Source organism: Silurus aristotelis (assembly GCF_946808225.1).
Source record: "Silurus aristotelis genome assembly, chromosome: 14".
Classification (NCBI taxonomy): Eukaryota; Metazoa; Chordata; class Actinopteri; order Siluriformes; family Siluridae; genus Silurus; species Silurus aristotelis.
Genome location: NC_139587.1, coordinates 9,236,580 through 9,244,598, shown reverse-complemented (window position 1 = coordinate 9,244,598; position 8,019 = coordinate 9,236,580). Strand labels below are relative to the sequence as shown.

At 38.8% G+C, this 8,019-nt stretch overlaps 1 long non-coding RNA gene across 2 annotated transcripts; it reads right to left on the bottom strand.

The window, feature by feature from the left end:
* Positions 1 to 261: 261 nt before the first annotated feature.
* Positions 262 to 5,543, bottom strand: LOC310736726. Of its 2 annotated transcripts, none has more exons than XR_014536629.1 (5): positions 5,528 to 5,543; positions 4,711 to 4,747; positions 1,308 to 1,428; positions 1,133 to 1,234; positions 262 to 545 (listed from the first exon to the last, which is right to left on the bottom strand). It is a non-coding gene; the product is annotated as an uncharacterized lncRNA (long non-coding RNA). The 2 variants fall into 2 exon arrangements; XR_014536630.1 differs by having other exon boundaries at positions 1,308 to 1,368.
* Positions 5,544 to 8,019: the final 2,476 nt, after the last annotated feature.

Here is an 8,019-nt window from a genome sequence, read left to right as displayed (position 1 = left end):
TTAATATTACAGGAAAAAATGAAGTAAGCCTACTATATTAAGTTAATATTCCATTTTAATACGGACAACATAAAAAACTATGTGCAATCAGTTTCCAAAGTTTTTTAAGGTAAAGTGAATGTTTTTTTATTTTTACTGCTAACAGAAAAGACAAAACACACTCAACACAAATCTAAAAGTCTGTTTTTTTTTTTATTATAAACAATTAATAAACAACACAGATTTTTAATAACAATGCAGTAGAAATACTAAACATATATAGTATAAATATATACTTCTATCTAAACAGCATGGGGACCTTGACTAATCAATAACTGCCACTTGACATCAAATAACTGCAAAACCAGTACTTTTTTTCAAAAAAGGCAACATGCAGAAAAACACAGCATGTGGCAAGTTTGGGACATCACCCACCACAATTTTTCCCTCGAGAATAATTGCCTTTAATGATTTGACATTGAGGGCATGTGGAGTTTGGGCAGGCATGTCTTCTGGTAAAACTGTGAGCAGGCCAACATCAACTGCACTCAGGTCTACATTCACATCTGAATCCTAAACAGAGAAAGTAACAAGTGGTAATTTCTCCATACCTTGGAACAGTGTCCTGTGTAAAAACGAAGCATAAGAAAGTGTGATCTTGTTTTAAAGGTAAAACATCTTGTTGTAAAATGTAAAATCTGGCATATTGTTTTACACAAGATACAAATTATGATATCTTGAGCTTCCCTGCCCAGTTTTGGACATCATCATTTTCCCTTTTAACATCCAGATAGATAGTAAAGACATTGCTAAAACAGACCATGTGATCATAGTTGTTCAAATGTAATCTTGAAGTCACAGGAATACTTTGCTTGCAAAAAAACAAACTTTATTCAACAGTTTATCCTTTACTGTGTTAGCCTCCACTGTTAGTATTATTGTCACTTCATCAAATTACATTTGAATGACTAGGATCAAAAAGACTATTTTAGTAATGTCTTCCCTACATTTCTGGACATTAAAAGTGATCGCTGAGGTGCTGGCTAGGTCAAGAAACAAATAACTACTGTGTACTCTTTATCTGATCTATATTCTAATGGACCCTAATACACAATTTAGCATTAGCACAAATAATAAAGAAGTAAACACCAACATTACTTACAAAGCATGTCCTGAAAAATTCCACAGAATCATCTCCCAGAAGGATTGAAAGGCCATGAAGTACTGCATTGCGCACACAAGTTACATCAGATGACTATGAAAAACAGAGAAATGAGGTTAACGATCATACACAGACTATACAATAAAGACAACTATAAAAGGTTTACCTTTATATTAACTTGATGCAGAAATGCATCAAGCATTCTTCCTTGGTTTCCTCCTTTTTTCCTGAAAATTTCAAACGTGTAGAGTGTTTGTCCAATGCTTAATAGAACTCGGATCTCAGATCTCAAAAGTACATGGGCAATCTGAGTGGAGGCATGGTATTGAAACAATTCGAGTATGGTTTATGCGATAGTGCTTAAGAAGTTGTGCCCTCTTTTCAGATGTAAAGAAGCTTCTTCTTCTTCTTTCGGCTGCTCCCATTAGCGGTCGCCACAGCAGATCATCCGTCTCCATACCACCCTGTCCTCTACATCTGCCTCTGTCACACCAACTACCTGCATGTCTTCCCTCACCACATCCATGAACCTCCTCCTTGGCCTTCCTCTTTTCCTCCTACCTGGTGGCTCCATCTTCAGCATTTTTCTACCAATATAATTCATGTCCCTTCTCTGCACATGTCCAAACCATCTCAATCTCGCCTCCCTCACCTTGTCACCAAAACATCCTACATGTGCTGTCCCTCTAATAAACTCATTTCTAATCTTGTCCATCCTCGTCACTCCCAACGAAAACCTTAACATCTTAAGCTCTGCTACCTCCAGCTCCACCTCCTGTCTTTTACTCAATGCCACTGTCTCTAATCCATACAACATCGCAGGTCTCACCACAGTCCTATAAACTTTCCCTTTCATTCTTGCAGATACCCTACTATCACAAATCACTCCTGTCACTCTTCTCCACCCACTCCACCCTGCCTGCACTCTTTTCTTTACTTCTCTAACACACTCTCCATTACTTTGCACTGTTGACCCCAGGTACCTGAACTCCTCCACCTTCTTCACCTCTTCTCCCTGCAACTGCATCACTCCACTGCCCTCCCTCTCATTCACACACATGTACTCTGTCTTACTCCTACTGACTTTCATTCCCCTTCTCTCCAGCGCATATCTCCACCTCTCCAGGCTCTTCTTAACCTGCTCTCTACTCTCACCACAAATCACAATATCATCTGCAAACATCATAGTCCAGGGAGACTCCTGTCTGACCTCATCCGTCAACCTGTCCATCACCACTGCAAACAGGAAAGGGCTCAGGGCTGATCCTTGATGCAGTCCAACCTTTACCCTGAACCAGTCTGTTGTACCTACTGCACACTTCACTGCCATCACACTGTCCTCATACATGTCCTGCACCACCCTCACATACTTCTCTGACACACCAGACTTCCTCATACAATACCACAACTCCTCTCTCGGCACCCTGTCGTACGCTTTCTCTAAATCCACAAATACACAATGCAATTCCTTCTGTCCTTCTCTATACTTCTCCATCAACATCCTCAAAGCAAATAATGCATCTGTGGTGCTCTTCCTCGGCATGAAACCATACTGTTGCTCACAGATGGTCACCTCTTCTCTCAGCCTGGCTTCCACTACTCTTTCCCATAACTTCATGGTGTGACTGATCAACTTAATTCCCCTGTAGTTACTGCAGGTCTGCACATCTCCCTTATGCTTAAAGATCGGTACCAGCACACTCCTTCTCCATTCCTCAGGCATCCTCTCCCCTTCCAGAATCCTGTTAAACAATCTGGTTAAAAACTCCACTGCCATCTCTCCTAAACATCTCCACGCTTCTACCGGTACGTCATCTGGTCCAACCGACTTTCCACTCTTCATCCTCTTAATCGCTGCTCTCACTTCCTCCTTACTAATCCTATCTAAATCCTGCTTCACCAACTCCACATCCTCCAACCTTCTCTCTCTCTGATTTTCCTCATTCATCAGCTGCTCAAAATACTCCCTCCATCTTCTCAACACACTCTCCTCACTAGTCAACACATTTCCCTCTCCATCCTTTATTGCGCTAACTTGCAGTACATCCTTCCCAGCTCGGTCCCTCTGCCTGGCCAATCGGTATAAATCCTTTTCTCCTTCCTTAGTGTCCAACCTCTTATACAGCTCCTCATATGCCTTTTCCTTGGCTTTCACCACATCCCTTTTTACCTGCTGCCATATCTCCTTGTACTCCTGCCTACTTTTCTCATCACTCTGTCGAGCCCACTTCTGTTTTGCCAACCTCTTTCCCCTAATGCTCTCCTGCACTTCCTCATTCTACCACCACGTCTCCTTGTCTTGCTTTCTATTTCCAGATGTCACACCAAGTACTTTTCTAGCTGCCTCCCTCATCACTCCTGCAGTAGTTGCCCAATCATCCAGCACCTCTTCACCACCACCAAGCCCCTGTCTGACCTCTTCCCTGAACCTCACACTACACTCTTCCTCCTTCAGTTTCCACCATCTTATTCTTCTTTCAATCCTTACTTTCCTCCTCTTCTTCTTCGCCTCCAAAACCATCCTACAGACCACCATCCGATGCTGTCTAGCTACACTGTCCCCCGCCAACACCTTACAGTCTCCAATCTCCTTCAGGTTGCATCTCCTACACAGAACATAATCCACCTGTGTGCACCTTCCTCCACTCTTATAGGTCACCCTATGATCCTCCTTCTTCTTAAAATATGTGTTCACCACTGCCATTTCCATCCTTTTAGCAAAATCTACCACCATCTGCCCTTCCACATACCTCTCCTTAAAACCATACCTACCCATCACCTCCTCATCACCTCTGTTCCCTTCACCTACATGCCCATTAAAGTCTGCCCCAATCACCAATCGTTCTTTCCTAGGTACACCATCTACCACTTCATCTAATTCACTCCAGAATCTTTCCTTCTCCTCCATCTCACAGCCAACTTGTGGAGCATAGGCACTGATGACATTTATCATCATCCCTTCAACTTCCACCTTCACAATCATCACCCTATCAGAAACTCTCTTCACCTCCACTACACTCTTACTGTACTCTTCCTTCAGAATCACCCCTACACCATTTCTCTTACCATCCACACCATGATAAAACAGTTTAAACCCACCTCCAATGTTCCTGGCCTTGCTCCCTTTCCACTTGGTCTCCTGAACACACAGCATATCTACCTTTCTCCTCTCCATCATATCAGCTACCTCTCTCCCTTTACCCGTCATAGTACCAACATTTAAAGTACCAACCCGAACCTCTACTCTCCTACACTGCTCCTTTTCCTGCCGCCTATGTAGACGTCTTCCTCCTCTCCTTCTCCTCCTTCGGCTAACAGTAGCCCAATTTCCACCGGTACCCTGTCAGCTAACGATACCTGTGGCGGTCGTTGTTAACCCGGTCCTTGACCGATCCGGTATGAAATTCTCATTTGTGATCCGCATATTTGATTTGGCACATGTTTTACGCTGGATGCCCTTCCTAACGCAACCCTCCCCATTTACCCGGGCTTGGGACCGGCACTAAGAGTGCACTGGCTTGTGCCCCCCTAATGGCTGGGTTTTTCAGATGTAAAGAAGCAAAACTTACAATTCCACTGCATGGCAGAAAGCAATCAACAGGAAATCTAAAAAGAAAAAAATAAATAAATTACTTAAGTTAAATTCAATGTAAAGGCAAAGTAACTTGCAATGATCACATGCTCATTTAGCATTAAATATTACCAATAAAATGAATTAATCCACAACTTTAACAAAGAACAATACTATTGGTATTAACTATTTAAAATTAAATTATCATGCAAGTCTTATGAAAAATGTTTGGTGAACTGCTTCTTTAAAACAAACACGCAGCTTTAATCTGTACTATTCAGTAAGATACACTTCAACGCTGTCTTTTAAAAGATGCACGCACAGTGCATGCGCTGGCGACATTCAGACGTTACTTTTGTATTTTCGCGCGGTGGTTACAGTTTGACGGCGTATTCTTTACTTGCGCCCTCGGTTTAAGACAGTTATTTTTTGTCTCCCATGTCCTGTTTTTTTTTCTTCTCGAATTCTTTTGCCTTCCATGTCCTGTTTTTTTCCCTTCCTTCCTTCCTTCCTTCCTTCCAACATCTTGTGAACCATTTTTTTCTTCCTTCCCTTATCCCGCTCCACATCACGATGAAAATGGCTAGATTTTATAACACATAAAAAAATTAACCGGCAATCCAATTTTACAGATCTAAAGTGCAAAATGTTGGTTTCCAACACAAGGTGTTCAAAGCTACAAACGGTCCAAAACATTTTTATGTAAAGACAAGTTCAAAAGTTCCTAACATGTTCTGCAAAGTAATAATAATTCAAGTTAACATCATGATTATAACTAACAAACAAGGAAACAAAAATATTCCTTAATTAATTACCTTAATCGGTAGATGCCTTCAGTCCATGAGCTTCAGCAAAGTGTGGGGGAGGGGAGTTGTGCTTCATTGCACATGCCCAATGAAATGTCTCAAACCTTCTGAGTAATATTACTTAATTTTTATTAGTAATCTCAAATATTTATTTTAACATTTTAACAATAATTAACTATTTTTAGTAAACTCAATATTTTAGTCAGATTTAAGTAAACAATCAAATTTTTCTAGTGAAGTATACTATTTGATTTTACAGTGTAGGGTTTAGGACTAAAATATTTATGCTCAATGCAGACAGAAAATACTTTGGTTAATGTGCAGAAAGTTCATCTCATTATGCTAAATTAATATGATATCATGGTCAAAACCGATTAAATCACATTAAATAATCACTTTATAGAACTAATTATGAAGCCATCACATTCATATTACCTGATTTCAGACTTCTGATGAATAATTATGTGCTTTCTGTTTAGTTGCATAATTATATTTCCATATAACTTGATACAATTACACAATGTTTTCAAAAACTATTTATCTTTATTTTCCTCAGTCCCTGCAATTTATAGTATTAGGAGGGCCATTAGACAGATTTCATTTTTACAGGAATGTGGTGCTCTTGGGGTCTAAATACCTCTGAAGTGTTCAAACAGCTGTAATGTCTGTGCATTCTCTGGCTACATGGAATGTGCTGCAAATATTTTTGCTCCAAATTACATATGAATGCAACTCTTATTTAGACCCAAAAATAATGTATCTTGCACAATGGAAATAAAGTTCACAATTGTCCTCTCATATTATTGTGCATGATGAGAGAAGATTTCTCTCTTTTGTTTTAGAATTTTACAGAAAAGTATCGTGAAATTAAGAATAAATCAAAGGTTTATTGGACGTACATTACTCTTTTTTTGTCTTTGAACAGTGGCTGGGCAAGTGCATGGAGCAAAAGGTTTTGCTTTTATTTTGCTCACTGCCACTTGGAAGTAGCCTGCTGTTGGATCTGACATAGAGAACAGTTATGCTGTCAAAGCATAACTGCTGTCACAGCAATAGCATTGACTGCCGGCCTTCTTTACAATTATGAAACATGACAATCCCAATAGACTGAAAATCTGTTTGAGGATTGACAAAGTCCTACAAAAGCCGTTTAAATTCCTCTATGTTTGCTATGAATTCCTGTGATGCCTTAGATCAGTTACAATTGTTGTGTAGTCATGATTGTCACTACTTGAGAAAATCTCTTTGTACTTCTAGTAAACAGAGTTGTCTCAGCATCATAAGTCTACTTGTGGACTTTTCACTTTCAGCCTGGACTTCAGTTATTTGAGGTGTTCGTGAAACCCTTATGAGTTTGAGAGAATTAAGGGTCCTGAAGACAGGTAGTGGGAGGAAAGCAATGCTGTTTTTTTATGCTTATGCTTTGCCCTTTTCTCCACACAGACTAGCACGTCATAAAAAAACAAACAAACAAAATTCTTATATGGTTAATTAGATAATTAAATAGGCTAAGCAAAAGTGTAACTTGTGACTGCATTAGCCTGCTGTATAACAAAGTTTACTGTCGTATTATCATACACTTTCTTTTGATCATATGACAAATTTAAATAGAAATTAAATCAACATTCCCAAGTCATTTTAGCAACATGAGGACAGAAGGTGTTATCCACGAGTTGTCAGGGACCATTTACTTCTCAAGATGGTAGCATGCATGGATAAATAAACCTCTACAGATCATTTTTGTATTACATTCAGTTTTTAATGAACAACACATTTCAGCTCATGAGCAATTACAGATAAACCACTGTAATACTGCTTGGAAGTAAAGAACAGTGGAACAGTTTATAAGTAGTTTTATATATATATATATATATATATATATATATATATATATATATATATATATATAGATATATATAGATATATATAGATATATATAGATATATATAGATATAAGTACTTATATCTTCACTGGCAAGTGAAACAGAGGAGGAGGGATTTTTAGTCACAGGCAGAGGTGGCAAAAGTACACACATCCTTCACTTAAATAGAAGTACAGATACTTCTCTTTTAAAAGACTCTGGTAAAAGTTGAAGCACTGAAGCACTTTTTTACTCAAGTTAAACTAGAAAAGTTTGGGCACTGACGTGTACTTAAGTAAAAAGTAGTCATTATTAGTACCTGTTTTAGTATCACACTGGTAACTGGACCTTACATCATATTAATATTAGTGATGTCAATCAATTAAAATATTTAATCGTGATTAATTACACGATTGTCATGAGTTAACTCATGATTAATCACAACTTAATCTCACATTTTTATCTGTTCTAAATGTACCTTGAATTAATAACTGTCAAGTTTTTTTGTCAGGGTAGTGACCACGCGAAGGAAATGTGAGTAACTCAATCATTGTTTATTTAACTTAAATGCAGGTAGAATCCATACAGCGAGTACAATCCGGAACTCGAGTATAAACCTAAGGATTGAACACGGAGTAG